The sequence below is a fragment of the Filicampus tigris genome, chromosome 21, assembly GCF_054856515.1.
Source record: "Filicampus tigris isolate MCC_2025a chromosome 21, RoL_Ftig_1.0, whole genome shotgun sequence".
Classification (NCBI taxonomy): domain Eukaryota; kingdom Metazoa; phylum Chordata; class Actinopteri; order Syngnathiformes; family Syngnathidae; genus Filicampus; species Filicampus tigris.
This window is the reverse complement of record NC_141237.1, coordinates 11,616,885-11,633,840: the sequence shown is the minus strand read 5'-3', so window position 1 is coordinate 11,633,840 and position 16,956 is coordinate 11,616,885.

Below are 16,956 nucleotides of genomic sequence, written 5' to 3'. Positions count from 1 at the left end.
ATATATATATACGTATATATGTATATATATATATATATACGTATATATGTGTATATATATATTATATATATATATATGTGTGTGTGTATATATAAATATATATATATATGTATGATATATATATATATATATATATATTTATATATATATATATGTATGCTACAGTATGCACATGTGTGGGTGTGTTTGTACTTGGGTGTGTAGACTTTTTACATCTCAATGTTTTTGTTAGTGCCCATATACCTTACAAATTTAATGTAAATGTAAAGTAGCAATGACAATTAGATAGATAGTTAGATAGATAGTGTGCACACCTATGCAACTACATTTTCTCAGTTGTTAGGTTTTATTTATTTCCATTCTCTAAAATATTTACTTGATTACATTTGACAGTTTATATGTCACATTAATGGTGGATTTAAAAAATGAAATGATTTATTTTGGTCTTATTTTTTATGTCACAAAAACTTGTCGTGTGAATAGGGGTTTATAGACTTCAGATTCCCTGTGAAATTATTTTAAATTTGTATTTACTCATTTAGAAATACTGTAGATTGTCTTAAACTGGATTTACTTTAAACAAAATGACCTCCCTAATCAGCCCCACTCTAGTTAGTGGGGGAAAAAAATTAAACCACTAAATTGTACACTGCTTTGTTGTTCGAGATAATCTGATTTTAGATAAAATCCAAGACTACAATGCAAAGAGAATGCATGTAGAAGGGTTGCTAATCTTCATCTCAATTTTGCCTATGATTCCGTCAAGATTTCAAAGCAAAATGGATGCCAATGGAAGGGTGAGACTGTGGCTTTCTGATGGAAGGTCATCCGACGCTGTCACATTAAGTTTTGCTCCTGTGAAACACATCAATACAGTAGATCACATCCCGGCCTGCAAAATGTGACCCACAACCCTGTCAGGGTTACAGAGAGAGCCAACATTCACAAGTAGTTACATCCAACCAAATGAAATTTCACAAGGGCAGCAAAAATGAAGTGGATCTTTTCACTCTGGTGAGAATGACTTGTGCCCCTTATTGTTTGGCTTACACTCTTGGTTCGGTGGAGGAGCACCCATGACGTGTTAAAGTCTCAAAAACAGCATTTTTTTTTCCCCCCCGCCCCCTTCCGACTTCACTGGTCGCCCTTGACAAATGTGCTCGGCTCACAGCGGGCAAGCGTTTTGCTGAATGGTCCTTTGCCGTTGCCCACCCTTCAAGTGCAAGCGGTTGCCAAGGTAGGGCTCCCCCCTGCTATATTATGGGATTGAATTGCATTTGACCTTTGTGGAGAACAATGGCTCAAGGCCTTTCAATGTTTCTGGCCTTCTCAGACGCCTTAAAGAAGGACCCCTGTACACTGTATGTTCACTGTGGTCTGCCATTAAATCACCGGCAGTATAATCCAGAGAATTACACTATATACACTTATATAGTGTATGTTCCAATTAGATAGCATAGTAAGTCCTACGCTGCTTTTCTGTTTGTGTAATCGAAACGGGGACATTAGGCACCGTTAGCCGCGGTGTTTCAGAAATATTTGTAAAGACTACCGGTATATAGACTGTCATTGTTCTTATCAGTCAAAATGCAGTGTTTGCTTCCAATGCGCGATAAAGGGTTTATTGTAAATTCTAAATGGCATTTTCTGCAAGCCATACATCACTCATGACCATTAGGTTCCACCCTCACTGCATGGTGCACCCTTCTCGACTCTCTCCATGATACAGTGCAGAGGCTGATCTGGCTTTGAATAGCCTGCAGCCAATGGATTTTCTCTGGATAATACAATGTTTGGGACAGAGAGGCAGGGATTAGTCCAGACGGATACATCCAGCACCCCCCACATGGCCAATCTAATTAGACTGGAATCAGTTTAAGATGAAAGCAAGCCCTAGCATCACCACACTAAATACTGGAATTAGTATTCCCCGCATGGGAATTTAATGACAGAGACTGAAAATCCAATCACATTTACTCTCAGTTTAGCCCATCGCGCATCAGGCCTGGACAATGACGGAACCAAAGAACAACAACGCTGATTTGCCTGTCAATAGATATTGACTAGCATCACATCTGAGGCCACTTGTGTATTGGCATTGCTATGTTGTCAGGATTTAACAAGGATAAACAGCTCATCATCACATATTTAGTCTGTTTCACATGCACACCTTTGTCTGAGTATTAGTGGGCCAGAATAAAGAATGGAGGAACAGTGAGAGGTGAGGATGCTTTAAACGGGAAATTGTATTTTTTTCAAGAATATGTTCCCAGCAGGCACACTAGTTGAAACACATCATTCTGAATAATATTTTCTTTGTTGAATATGAGTTAAGCAGCAAAATCCACCCTTTTTTAGCCATCTCAGGGGACGGCCATTTTGTCAATTCTGTCAACTGAAAATGACATCACAACTACTCAGGACTCATGTAACAACCAACCACGGCTCAGCTTCAGAAAACAGGTCAGAGGTGATTGGTCCTTACCTGAGCCCTGAGCAGTTGTGATGTCATTTTCAGTCGACAAGTGACAAAATGGCCGCCCCCGGAGATGGCTAAAAACGGGTGATTATCTCTTATTCCTGAAACGCAATATTTATCAGAATGCCTTGTTTCAACTAGTGTGCTTGCATAGAACATATTCTTGAAAAAATATGTTTTGGTTGACGTCCCCTTTAGGTCTTGTTTGAAATATTGATTTTATACTGTTTTTGGTATGTTGGGGTTGGCCTACTTTTTATTATTCTATTGTTTTGCCATTTTATGTCTTTGATGCCACCACAGACAGGTAACAATAATGCAAAGAGGAAAAATAGTTTCCGTCTGGATGATCAGTACAATATGACTGAAGGGCAACAAATCAATAAGACATAAATCATAATACCAAAAGGAGAAAGGAGTGTCGCACAGCAAAGTCAGCTATATCTGGAAAGTGCCTTACCTCAGCACAAAGCTACTTCCATTTTTATGTTTGTCACACGTCAAATTAATGATGAGTAGGCCTACAGAATTGAATGATTTCAATATTTGATTAAGAATGCTACAAAGCTGAGTGAAATTGAATTGAATTGAAAAGCTGGCGTCTCAAGCGATGAAGTATTGTACTTCCGGTTTGGGCACACAGATCAATAGCGATAGACTTGTTAAATGTTTGACATGCGCATTGGGCACCACTGGGCGCTGAAATCTGAAAACCTGTCATGATCCCTGTATTTGTTGAGATTTGTAGTTGCTTTTGTTTCATGTTATGTCTTTTTTTTATATTTTTATTGTGGTTCATGTCTTGTCCTGTTCATTCGGTCTATTGTTTACACCTGTGCTTGTCGACCCGGCCCCTTGTGTCTTCCAATCAGCTCCCTCGGCCATTTGTGTCTCATCCAGGTGTTCCTCGTTGTCTTGTCAGTTTGTTTGTATTTAGTTCCCTGCTTTCTTTCAGTCTTTGTCGGTTCATTGTCGCTGTCACGTTGTCTTTTTTTTATGTGTAATGGTGTGTTTTGTTTTGTTGTTTTGTAGCATTTAGGTCCTCAGTACTGCAACAATTTATACTATACTTACTATATACAGGATTTTTCTTTATTGTAGTTTGTTGTTTGTTAAAAAGAAAAATGGTCTTATCCCCCTTGATATTTGTTTTTAATTCATGACAGGGGTCGGTCATGTTTTATTTGATTTAACTATTTATTTTAATTTATGTCAAAATGGAAATGACATTTCATTCCAGTTCATATTTTTATGTTAAGGGAAATTATTTTGTTTTGAATATGACAGTATTATGGCATGTGGCCTGACCCACCTGAATAAATGAACCAGTTAACTTGTTAAAAATGTATTTACAGCCCGGTTTCGAGTCTTCTATTGTACGCCTGTCTAACTGTCTGTGATTAGAATATCTATTTTCACATTTTGTATTTTATATGTATGGTGTTTTTCCAACAAGTATGTACTGCAATTATGACTTAAAATTTGCATTTTAATGGATTAGTAATATAAACGTGTAAATAGAATGAAAAACAGATCTAACTGTTCTGACTCATTGGAATTCATGTTATGTCGGTGTCATAGGCAGTGGATCTTTTTGACTTTGTATTACTTACATAAGCTGAGGACCCCTGTAGTTCATTAATTGAACAGACCATATCAATAGCCAGGTGCAAATCCATACATTTTTATGTCTTTTTAGTTTTTCTTTTCTTAAAGGCTTTGTCCTCGCTTTATGTGCACATAAAACTGCTCATACAAGTTTGCTGCTAATTATCTCCCTGCCTTAAAGCCTTGATTCCTACACAAGAATTGGATCAAACAAATCATCGTTAGAAGCACCTTGCATATGATATGTTTGAGTTTTCTTTATCTTGCAGAAGGCAAAACAGAAGTTCCTTTGCAGGCCATATTCTTTTGAAACATTTCTAGTCCCTCTCTGCCCTTATTATCATTATTTCCCCAACCTGAGTCGATGTAGTCTAGGGGAGCTCTATTTAAAACCCACTAATATGTGAGCCCTATTTCGGCATCGGGATGGTGATTAACAGAATATACCATTAATAACTTCACCACCACCACCTGGGCTCTGTTCAACATGCATCTCCTCCACCTGCGATCCATCCACCATTTTACACATGAGGAATCTGGAAACCCCCTGTGCTCACATGCACGACACCCAATCTTTTTATTATTTATTGCTTCTTTGTTTGGGGGTGAGCTCCAACAAGCAATTTGTAGGGTTTGCTTTTTTTTCACGTCACTGTTTTTTGTGTTTTTTGTAAATGAGTTTACCTGTATGTAGTCTGTCGCAAAAGTTAGTACCCCCGTCACATTTTATTATTTTTTCATGTCGTCTTTTCATGGGACAACATTGAAAAAACTACAATTTGTTTTGATGTAAAGTAGCGGTTGCATGACTTCAGAGTTTTTTAAGTCGACACTGCGAAGTCAAGTTGATATTGACTAATTGCTGGTGATGTCATTGAATTTTTTTTTTAGAATAATACGTATTATATGATTTTTTTTAAATCACAGGAAGAAGGAATGCTTTACAATAACCAGGAATATATTCAGCAACAGGTCACAGCTCACACTATTGAAGTTTGCAGTCGGAATCTATGACGGAAGCCCACTTAAGAGGCAGACTGACCAAAAGGCGGGTACTATTCAACCTCGAAAAAAAGGCGAATGGTGGATGACGGAAGGGTACCCATGCTGCAGATGGATGGCGAATAACTCAATTTTCAGTCAAATGCCCAGCTCTGTATATACACAGTAGTAACAAAATTTTGAAAACACTAACAATTCAGTGTTTTTTTACTATTTAAACATTATCATTATTATTAAAGATTAGTACTTAAGTCAGCGACATTATGAAGAAATATTGATGGAATTGTTTCGCAAACAAAAAAAGTTTAATCATAATTTTGATTCCTCAAATTAGTCACCATTTGTCCAGATAACAGCTTTTGAGCATCTTGGAATTTTGTCAATCAGCTTTATGATGTGTGTGTGTGTATGTATGTATGTATGTGTATATATATATATATATATATATATATATCTCCATCCATCCATTATCGATACCGCTTATCCTCACAAGGGTCGCGGGGCATGCTGGAGCCTATCCCAGCTGTCTTCGGGCAGTAGGCGGGGGACACCCTGAATTGGTTGCTAGCCAATTGCAGGGCACACAGAGACAAACATCCGCACTCACAATCATACCTAGGGGCAATTTAGACAGTCCAATCAACTTACCATGCATGTTTTTGCATTTTGGAATGCAGGAGGAAATGCCATATATATATATATATATATATATATATATATATATATATATATATGTTCCATTCACTATGAACAATGCATGTGGTGCAGCTTGAAGACAACATTCAAACATGTGCATGACAACTGAGTCTGAGTGACATTAATTGCTTCTTTTACTATATGACCGAGTACAAGAGGTGACTTGTAAGTAGTTTTAGTCCCTGTATATGTGTCTATTTTTGGCCCATTACGCTTACTTATTCTGATTCATGAAGCACAAACAGACAAACAAACAAACAAAAAAAAAAAAGGCAGGTGGGAGAAATTGAGCTTCAGACATGCATAGCCTCATTTTTGCAATGCGGTTTACAAGATGCAATCACTGCTGGTATTTTTCTACACAGACAACTAGCACGTATTTTGAAGTGAAAGGGAAGGAGGAGGTGCGAGAAGAGGCCCGTGAGGAGTAAACGGAGACAGACAGGCCAACAGACAGAGTGACAGAGAGGAAGAAAGAAAGTAGGCGCTACAGACAGCAAAATGAGCAGGTGATAGAAGTGAAGTGAGAGAGAGAAAGAAGAGGGGCGACCTGAGAGGAATCAAACAGGGGCTCCGTGCAGCAGAGCTATGTCGACAAATGAGCGTGTTATGGCTGCCCGCTGGGACTTCCCCGGCAGATCGTTTGTGCTGTTTCCCAACGTGTTGTGAGGAGCGCCACAGCGCCACATGGGGAACGCGTGAAGGCGTCAAGATGGGATTGCTTAAGACACATGAAACAAGGTGTTTTTTTGATGCCATCTCCAGCGGACAAAAGCCTGATTTCCTGTTTTTGTTTGTGACACAACGGGTGCTTGTGTAGTTTTGCAGTTTGTTGTTGTTGTTTTTGATTGTCAGGGCTGTAAATAACTAAACACACAAGACGACAAGAAGTTGTGGAGGGCCTGAAGATGAGAGCGCAAATCAGAAAAATATCTGACACAATTTCGCTTTCTTCACCTGTTACAAAGAAGCAAACAGTTTGCTCACCTTTGTCTCGCTCGATAAGCCCTTTGATTTACTGACGACCTGTCCAGTGCGGAGTCCCCCGAAAGCCAGCTGCCATAGGCTCCAGTTCCCCACATCTGTTGTGTTCATACACACGTTTTTTTAGAGGATCGGGACTTTTATACTGGGACATACTTCAACCCAATTTTTAGATGCGTCTGAGTACTCAAAGAAATAAGGAAAGAATGGACGAGACCGTGCAGGAATGTTAAAGGCTGGTGGCGCGTGTTTGAGTCGTTCCACATATCCCAACGCACACCTCACAACCTGAAATTATGCCACGCGCAACAAAAGAGCAGCCGGTGAAGAAATAGAAGCTAAATATGAAGAGACACTATGCATTCCCCTGGCCATTCACAGAGCCTGCACCCAATCACAATGCTCCACAACTGGTCATTTATCACTCACGCGCACACACATACGCATGCATACGCACTAAAAAAACAAAAAAAAACAAGTAGTAGCAGCCAAATGCATGACTTGTAATTTATACAATCTCTGATGAAGGGCCGAATAGATGCATTAACATTAAAGCGGATGCCGTCCATTCTTACAGTTTCATCTGCGTATCAACTCAGCATCTTGGCAGGAACATTTGTACCAAAAAGCTTTTTTTAATGCTTAAATGAAAATTTTAATGAGGCCGTGTCTTGCCGTTCTCGTCGAGCCTTTAAGAGCCCCTCTAAATCATTAAAACTTGCTCTTTCTTTGATTTCAAGGTCATTTGAAGAAATAAGGCAGCCTTAAGTGGCCCTCAGACCAAAAGTGGCCTATATGCCCACAACCGCAAATGAATGTAGCCTAATGCTTTTTAATTTGCATTCGTCTTAAAAAAAAAAAAAAAACTCTGAAGAGTCATCTCCGAATTTTAGCAGGCTAGATGGCACTTGAGAGGCTCAGCGGTCATTAGCAGCAATGCAGATCCTCGAAAAAAAATAAAAAATAAAAGCAGAATGCCATTCTTGTCTTGTTTTATGTTAAGCCCATTAACCTGCTAGCCAGACGCTCTTTGTATGCATCCAATATTTCTGTCTGACTTTGAGTGTGCTTGCACATACACACCGATTGCCCCGCCTCCTCGGGCCAAAGCACATGCAAGGACGCCATTCAACGCCCAAAACAAGAGAACATAACATTGGATTTTAGTGAGGAGACAAATGGCTTGTGCGTTTGATCCCACGTGCCAAGATGAGAGATTGTAATAATGTTGTGACATGTCATTGCAGAACTCCACGCGAAATATTTCGTTGCCGCTCCTTTTTCCAAACATTGTTCTGTTCTGTTCTTCATTACAAACAGCGTAGCGGCTCAAATGGTGGCCTCAATGTGAGCGGTCACATAAAACCTACACGGCGCTTTGAGTGCAGGGCCACAGATGAACATTTTCGGGTAACGCATTGAACTGACGAGACAGCGGACAACAGTGCATCCTATTAAACACAGCAAGGCGAGTCATCCGTAGTCTTGTTTTCCCGACTATCTTTCGTTTTCAATTCACCATCGTGTGTCCCTCTTCTTTCACTTTCATTTCCTTCTCTCCGTGTGCTTGTGTGTGTGTGCGTGTGAAAACGGAACATCTCCAATGAAATTGGTTTTCCGTGGAGAAGCTGATGGATCACTCTGCGCTACTGGCGGGAGAAGAAGATTGTTTATGCCATACGGCCAAATGCATGTATGCACGCATGCACAAATACACACGCACACACGCGCGCAGGGGTGAGAGGACAAGGGGAGTGTTTATGCTGAAGCAAAGCGAATTTTTACGAGCTGCAGATTGCTTCTTATAGGAAACTACACTTTTAAGCTGCAGAGATGTAATCTAGATTGTAGCGTTCCCAACAATGAATTATAGTTTTGAGGCAAAAGCTCCGCCAGTGCTCTTTCTCGTCCTGCGTTTTCTCAGTGCACACAAGCTGCATGCAGATTATTGGGATAAATGTTATTGCTTTTACAAACAACTGATTTTGTATGGCCAGCAAATCAGAAACATCAATAGAAACGGAGAATGTTGTGCGTGCATATGGGTGAGCGGTTACAGTTGAGTTTTTTTTTTGTTTTGTTTTTTTTGCATGTCAATACAACTACACTCAGTAGACAAAACATAAGCTACACTTTCACAATTGAATACGATCCAATGCAAGGGTTGTATCAATAATTCTGTGTCCAACTGTTGTCGGACATGAGCGCATGTGAGCTTTTTTCTGTTGGTTACCTTATTTAAATGCAAAATGGGAGCGCCAATCAACGTTACCCTTGTCAAAGCACAATTGTTGACTGCGGCTGTGGAGTGTTTACAAACGTACAATTGGAAGATCCATTTTTTTTTTTTTTTTAAAGAAAAAGGCACAATATTGCCGCGACTGTGTGCGCTTTTACAGTGCAAAACGGCATTCTACAGTCACACGTTAAGATAGCTTCTGATGTCAGCCCAACGGCAGCGAGGAATTGAGTGTCAAGTGTGAAACTTCACACAGGTGTCATCCCACCCCTGCATCGACTCTGTTACTACCACCAAAGGCAGAATACTTGCAGTGCGACTTGGCCCCCCTTCTGTGCCAGTGCATTTTATACAGGAGAGCGACCCAGAAAACAGGCAGAAAAATCTTGATTTTCACAGGCTGAGAACGGGATTTTGTTAGTGTAATTACAAATGTTCTAGCAGTAGTGATGATGATGATGATGATGATGATGATGATAATAAAGGACAAAAAAAACAGGGTTTACCACCTTTTATTACCTCTGTCTGTTTTTGCTTGGGTTCACCTTTTCTTGTCACATATTCTCTGATCCAAGCTTTGGCAGTCAAAATTGCAATCCTATTCTCCCTCCCTTGTGGAGATAGCACGGCAACACACAAACAGGATGACACATTTACAGAGGAGATGCACTATTTGCAGGGAAAGAGGGACCAAGCTTAACCGTGAATTTCCACGAATGATAACGCTCCCATAAAAGTGATAATTGCCTACATTCTTAGTTTAAACCCTAATTGTACAACAAACTATGATCAAAAACACGATAAAGGAATTTCAAATATTTACTAACATCTTCAAACATTACCCTTAAAGCTACACCCTGTATGGTAGCCGTGTTTCCAGTCCTCTCAGAAACACTCATGCATCATTAGCATACATTTTCCTGTTAAAGTCAGGCCTTCAAAATAAAAGTATGGCGGAATGATAACATGGTTGCACCACACAGTCGATGACAGAGAAGAGCTTTTGCACATCAGGAAAGCTCACCATGAGCTGTCGTCTGACCCACTGGACGTCTGCTACGCTGATGTTAGTGGGGTCCCCTAACCCCAGATGGGTACTATCGGCATCTGGCGCATCTATCAGATGACCTTGTTAGCCTCCCACCAACAACTCTTGCACTTATGAGGATTATACTCAGGTGATGCGGATAACTCAACAACAACACCAGCCGGCATGCTGCTATAGCACCGAATTCAAAGAATCAAAGTAGCCAATTTCTTCAAATCATATCTCAAAAGCACAATGACACAAAAATCATAATTCTAAACAGCGCTTTTTACTTAGGTTTGTTCCTGCTTGTATTATGAGTGCGTTGGGCAAGATTGGTAGATGTCTGCATTTTATTCATGAAACCGTGTTTGCGGATGGTATGATAAACAATGACTTCTCGGCCATGTTCTTTGCTTGCTATGGTGCGAAGGTAATGATTTTGGTTGACGTTGACTGTAACAATCGCTTTACTAAAGGCAGAGTCTTAAAGTTTGCATTCAGATCAATTATACGTTTTTTTCTTTAATTATGAAGTTACTCTAAATTAATTGTAGTGGGAATATCAAGAATACTACGAATACGGCATCCTTGTGATAATGGCAGAAAAATCTCAGGTGTCAAAATCATGCCCTGGATGTGGCATTGCCACCGCTAGCCACCATGTAGCTCCGCCCCTGAATGTGGCAAAAGAGCTACATGCTAAGCTAAAGGCTAGAGCAATGTGACAACCATTACTTAGCCTCTTACTAGTCAACATCTGGCATATCAACAACGAAATGAATGAGCTAAGAACCAGCAAAACATTTCAACGTAAAATCATTCATTGTTGTGCCCTGATTTTAACAGTAGACCACTAACAACACGCAAGACTCAGTCATCCAGCTACCCACCCACTCTGAACTACCAAAGACACCGCACAGCTGCCTTGGGTAATCACAAACATGGTGGAGTGTGTGTCTACTTTAACAACAGATGCTGTGCGGACATTCGGGTGATGGAGCCCTACTGCTCGACGGCTGTTGAAGCGCTGATGGCAAAGTGTAGAGCGTTCAATGCTGCCTTTATGCTCACTGTTTACATCTCACTGAAGGCTACCATAGAAACAAAAGACTGCACACTGAAACGCAATGTTTGTTGGAGTGGGAGATTATACTATAATGTCAGAACTGTTCTCCATATACGCTGAACCGTGAGCGTCCGGGGGTCGCCTTGACAGGCATTCATTCACTCTACAAGACTTCGAAAATCTGATGAAAAAAAGATTTATTTTACAATAATGTTCGCAGCGTCCTGGCGGACTACTTTGGACCTTTGCAGTGTGCCTATAAATGTTTATGCGGTGCTGTGGGTGTCGCCCTTCAGCATGGATGCATGGGGCAAATGCACCAAATTATTGATCTTCTACAAATGTCACATAAATGTCTTTATCAATGACATGCAAGGAATAAACACTTTGCCGTGTTTTAATAAATGTCATTCACTCCTCTCCAGCTTTTGAGGACTAAATCCCAATGAAAAGAAGATCTCAATGACTATTGAAGGACCATTATTATTGATGCATAACACTCACATGCAGGCAGCTTTTATGGAATAACATTGATATTGAACCCATTGTATGTATTTTTGTTTTTCTCCTACAATTTTTCTCCTTTTATCAACACTGGGGCAATAACCGAAGCAGCAATGGTGCAAATGTATTCCAGCTATATGTATGAATGAATATGATTAACAAGTCTCAAACCTTTTCAAGGACAAAGTGCTGCGCGTGCTGTTGTCAACGTGGACGCATTAGTGCACACGTTGTGCTTGTGCAATACATTCCTTTTAAGATCATTTCAGATTTTTTTGGTTTAGTTTTATCAAATGAAAATAGTGACAAATGATTTTCATTTTTTTGTTTGTTGTGAATTTCATTTGGCAAAATATCCATGTGGTTTTTCTATGTAGGTTTATGAGACTCACAACACTCACAAATCACAAAAGGCTGTCTAAATTTTTTTCACTCCTTGGTGTTGTAGCTGCTGATTTTGCCACCGACCACTCGCCAAAATCACATATTGAAGTTGGGGCAGGTAGGTTGGGCCGGGGGCGGCTACTATTCAAATGTAAAATCACCACTGCGGTTATAGTGCAGCGGCGGTTTGCTCCCCTACGCTCGTCTCCACGGCGGCCATCTTAGAATGGAACGACGGTGTGGTTGATGGTGTGTGAATGCGCATCTGTGTGTGTTTGATAGAGTGTGGAGCTGAACTGCGGAGAGGAATGGTAAGATGCCTCACGTCGGCGCATGCGTGCGTGTGCGTGTGCGAGGCAGGCGGTGATAAATCAGAACTAGGTAAAGGCTTTTTAATGCAGCGGACCCCCTCTCCCAGCCTCCATCTTCTGTCAGGGCTCAGTAAAAGATGAGAGCCCCCTGGGGAAGTGCACTAGCCCGCAGCATAGTACGGTTACACCGCAGGTCAACACGCACACACACATAGAACCGTGAACACACATGGAGGCTTATGCATGGGCCTTGTGAATGAGTGAATAAATGAATAACTGAATCTATTGAATGCATGAATATATAAATACAACTCTGTATGAGCCACTATTATTGATGAGCACACCTCCACAAATAAATGTGTTTTCTCAAATGAATTCCTAAATGATTTATAGCCTGTGATCTTGCATTTATATTGGTAAAGATATTTAGGAAGAAAAACAGAATGGATATTTGGCGCATTTCTGCTCCCGAGGTCAAGCAGCATTTTTGTTGATGATGTGCTTTGAGTCTCGAAGCGGTGGCCCCCGCGTTTCAAGGAGCCGGATATGAAAAATATGTGGAATTTGCCAACATCTGACAATACTTAGTCAGCAATATATCTCCTGTCTGATAGAAAAATGTGTTCTGAATAGCAGATACGCTCCCTTTTGTAGCATGCCTTTTTTAATTCGACTTTGAGGCAGAGCACTGTGGACGTGCGCGGATGCTGTGTGGCTCTTTGTGGATGTTGAAGACTCCTGCAGCTTGGCACGGGGAAGTAAACACTTGTGTGTATAATACTCGACAATGAGTCCGCAGTGTCAGTTTGGTTGCAACAGTAAAAGTTATGCTTGTTTGTAACTAACAATGAAAACCGCAGACTATTCTATGCTACATACGGTATTATTTAAACAGATTGTCTTGAAGCTTATATTGTTTTTAAACTACCTCCATAGGTTAACTGCACACTCAAAGAAAAGTCTGTTACATGTAGCTGACTCTACACAGAAAATAAAAACAAAAACAATTTTATTGACGCAGCCAGCTGGTAAGCTTAAGCAATGAAATAATGCAGGCAATGTATTAGAATCCTCTTATCACCCTTTGGATTTCATTATCATGTGTAGGTGGACTACAGAAACATTAATACATATAAATTATGTAAATAATTCAATAACTACATTGCTTTACAGTCATTTATGTCGAATGAAGGTGTGCTGAGGTGAGAAAGTTTTAGTGCATGTGTTTGGCGGAGCAGGTGTATACAGGTTAACTTAAATCGACTGGCTGGTGAGATTCACACGCATGTATCCATGGCAACCACAAATGGTATTTCTCTTCTTTTCCTGGAAAATCCAGACTGATGTGTCCATGTGCTTTAGCATTAAGAAAAATGCCATCGTATCTGCATCGGTTTGAAGTCGTATCATCCAAAGCCCTTTACATCCGTCCATCATTTTACACGCAACTGAGCTCGGAGGTATTACGAGATGTTGAATTAGCAGGACCAATATTCTTTTTTTTTTACAGTACGTCCCATTGTGTATTTGCTTCATGGTGCATCGATATGATATATACTAGACCAGTGGTTCTCAACCTTTTTTAATTGATGCACCCACTGAGAACTATTTTTTCAGCCAAGTACCCGCTAACCAGCGCAAAGCATTTTTGGATGGGAAAAAAAAAACAAAAAACAGAGAGTACTGTGCCATCATTGTCTGATGTATTAAACTTCGGAATTCCATTTGAAATCATATATCCAGAACTATTTGGAAATGAAAAGTTATAACTAAAAAAATATAGAAATAATTAACTTAATTATAAATGAAGATTTGTGCCCATCAAAAATATTCTAAACATAAAGTGACCTGAGCGTATTACAGGCCTCTATCTATAAATTGCAATTTCATTGGCTTATGCGGGAAATTGAACATTCACTTGTTAAAATGTATCGTAAAATTATAGAATAATATAGTTTTCTCTAAACAATATTTTTGTCGTAATATTATATACGAATCCATTCTTTATTATGTTTGTTATGTTGTGTTTATAAAAACTATGTGTCGATGCAAGTTTGAATTTCAAAAGTGAAGTGAACTACCGAAAACTCATAACTGCAAACGTTATAATTATTGTTTTGTGTTTTATGCTATTTTACTGTATAGTGCTATTTCGATTTTATTAAAAACATGTAACAAAAATGCGTTTTGGGGGAGCTAGAATGGATTAATCACATTTCAATTTATTTCAAGAGGGACAATTGATTTGACATATGAGTAAATAGAAGAACGGTTGATTTGATGAGTGGTTTAACTTGGATAAATAAAGCTTGTAATTATTGTATATTCACTCATATGTCAAATCAATTGTCCCTATTGAAATAAATTGAAATGTCATTGATCACCAGTTAAAAAGTGCAAGCGCCTATGAAGGTTGAATCGGGTAGTCTGGCGCTCAAGCCAAACACATGCCATCATTTATGTCTTTGAGGGCAAAAAAGAATTTTGGGCCGTGCACCGCATTCCTGAACAAATAGAGGTTCAATCACATTTGAAGAAGTTATCAAGAGTTTCAAAGAGCTCAGCTGGTGCCTTAAGACACAGGAAATTCACTGGGACATCTGGAAGTATGTGTGCAGATTATTGCTCATTTAGTTGCTGCAAGACACCTGCAGGCAAAGCACTCAGGTGGCCTAAAATAGTGATTCCCAAACAAGATGCAGGGGCAGATCATTATGATTTCAGTATTCATACTTTTCACTTTTTGGGGTGATGTGCCGAGCTTTTTTTTTGTCATGTAAAATGGGTGCCTTGACACAAAGGTTTGGAAACACTGGCCTAAAATAAAAACAGATGAGAATTTAGGCAGACTGCAGCGCACCTGCGTATAATCCCCACAATGCCCTCTGGTTGTTCATCCTATCCATTTGCTACTTGTGTCCTAATTCATCCAATAACAGGACGGGTAAAGTTTGTTTCCGTCTCTTTCATGCCTGCTTTTGGGCAAGTACTTTTTTATTTTTGTCTTAAATGCCTTCGACACACTGTGCCAAATCCAAATCAGACCAAATAAAATCTACAATCATTTAACCATGATTCAAAGTTGTTAAGGTGTAGTTTTTAGAAATAACATGTCAAAGAAAAACTTTGACATGTTGTAATGCATTACTTTTAGTACAAGTTGTAATGCATTACTTTAAGTACAATTTTCTACAAATTTTAATAAATTAGATTGTAAATCAGATGAACGATACGAATTTAAATCTGACTTAGAGGTTAGAGGATAAGCTTCAGCGCCATGCAAAAAGGATGTAACTAAGTTGTATTTCTGAAGAAATAGAAAGTTATTTATTGGGAGGTTTTTACACAAAACCACTTGAAAAGCTACTGCTAAAGCTATTGCTGTTCTGTCGTTTTGAAAAATGTCATATTGCCTTATATTAAAAACAACTTTGACAGAGGGGCCATTTTTTGTTTACTTTTTGGTTTAAAATAAAATAAAATAATAAGGCAGTCAAGAAGAAATGTCAACATTGTCTCCGTTTTTTCCAAACCTGCACCAAAAGTCCTTACTTGAACCCAAACGGTGTTCATCTTTCAGCTTAAACTCATGTCTTAACGCCTCAAGCTGCCAGATCCTAACTGTGATGTTAACACATGATCAAACATTACTTTCCATCTGAAGTTGTCAAAAGCCACAATATTTGACATATCTGCTGCACCCAGTCGGTCCCCGAAGGAAACATCAGACGCTTCCATCAAGATATTCCACAGCATTTAGTTTCGTCATACATGTTGTGCATGTCCTATACAGCTTGCTTGACAACGTTAGAAAATGGCGCTAATGCGAGGGTACTACAAATTCCATAAGTACGTGCCAAATATGATGCTTCTTCTTCAAGGTCAGAGATGCAACCACAGCATGGAAGCGGAGGAAATGACTTCCTTATTTTGGGTGTGATTGATTGTCCCCCTGACCTGTTAGACTGAAGAGGTGCTTAAGAGAAGGAGGAAGACTACGATAATTGGGCCCGGTGGTATCCAAAGCCCGGCAGGTGTGCAGAGAACTCTCCAAGCTCTGAACTCTCGAGCACACCTAGGATTTAACTACCTCGGAGGAATGTTTTTCTGTTTTATTTCAGGCTTGTCTTTTATTGAGCAGATGAAACGTGAGCAATACAAGCACTCCTATTGACATTTTAGACAAGCCACAAGATGAGGGAAAACTACACAGGGGTCCAAAAACGACAAATAAAGATTTGAATGTGAGGTTCTCACGTTTATTGTAATAATTGGTGTGCTTATGACATTGAATGAAATACAATCTTTAACTTTAAATCTACAACAAAAAAAAAAGTATACAACTGCCCGTTACTCAAAAAAAAAGCGGGAGATTATTTTCTGTCTTTAAAACTATTTAATCAGGAAAATCAGTGACTCACATGAAAGAAATGGAGATGAGGTACAGGCGGATAAAGAGGCTCATCAAAGAAGGAGATCTAGTTAGGGATTCAATGCCCTATAATTCCCTTTCTCTTAAAACCTTCGTCAGTGGGGGCACATGGCCAATTTGCTCCCTAAATGGCTACGTGTGAATGTGCAGATTGCTTTGCATAGCCGCTGGGAATGGGGGCTTCTTCCTCCTTTGCTTCTCCACACGGAGCCTGTGAATTG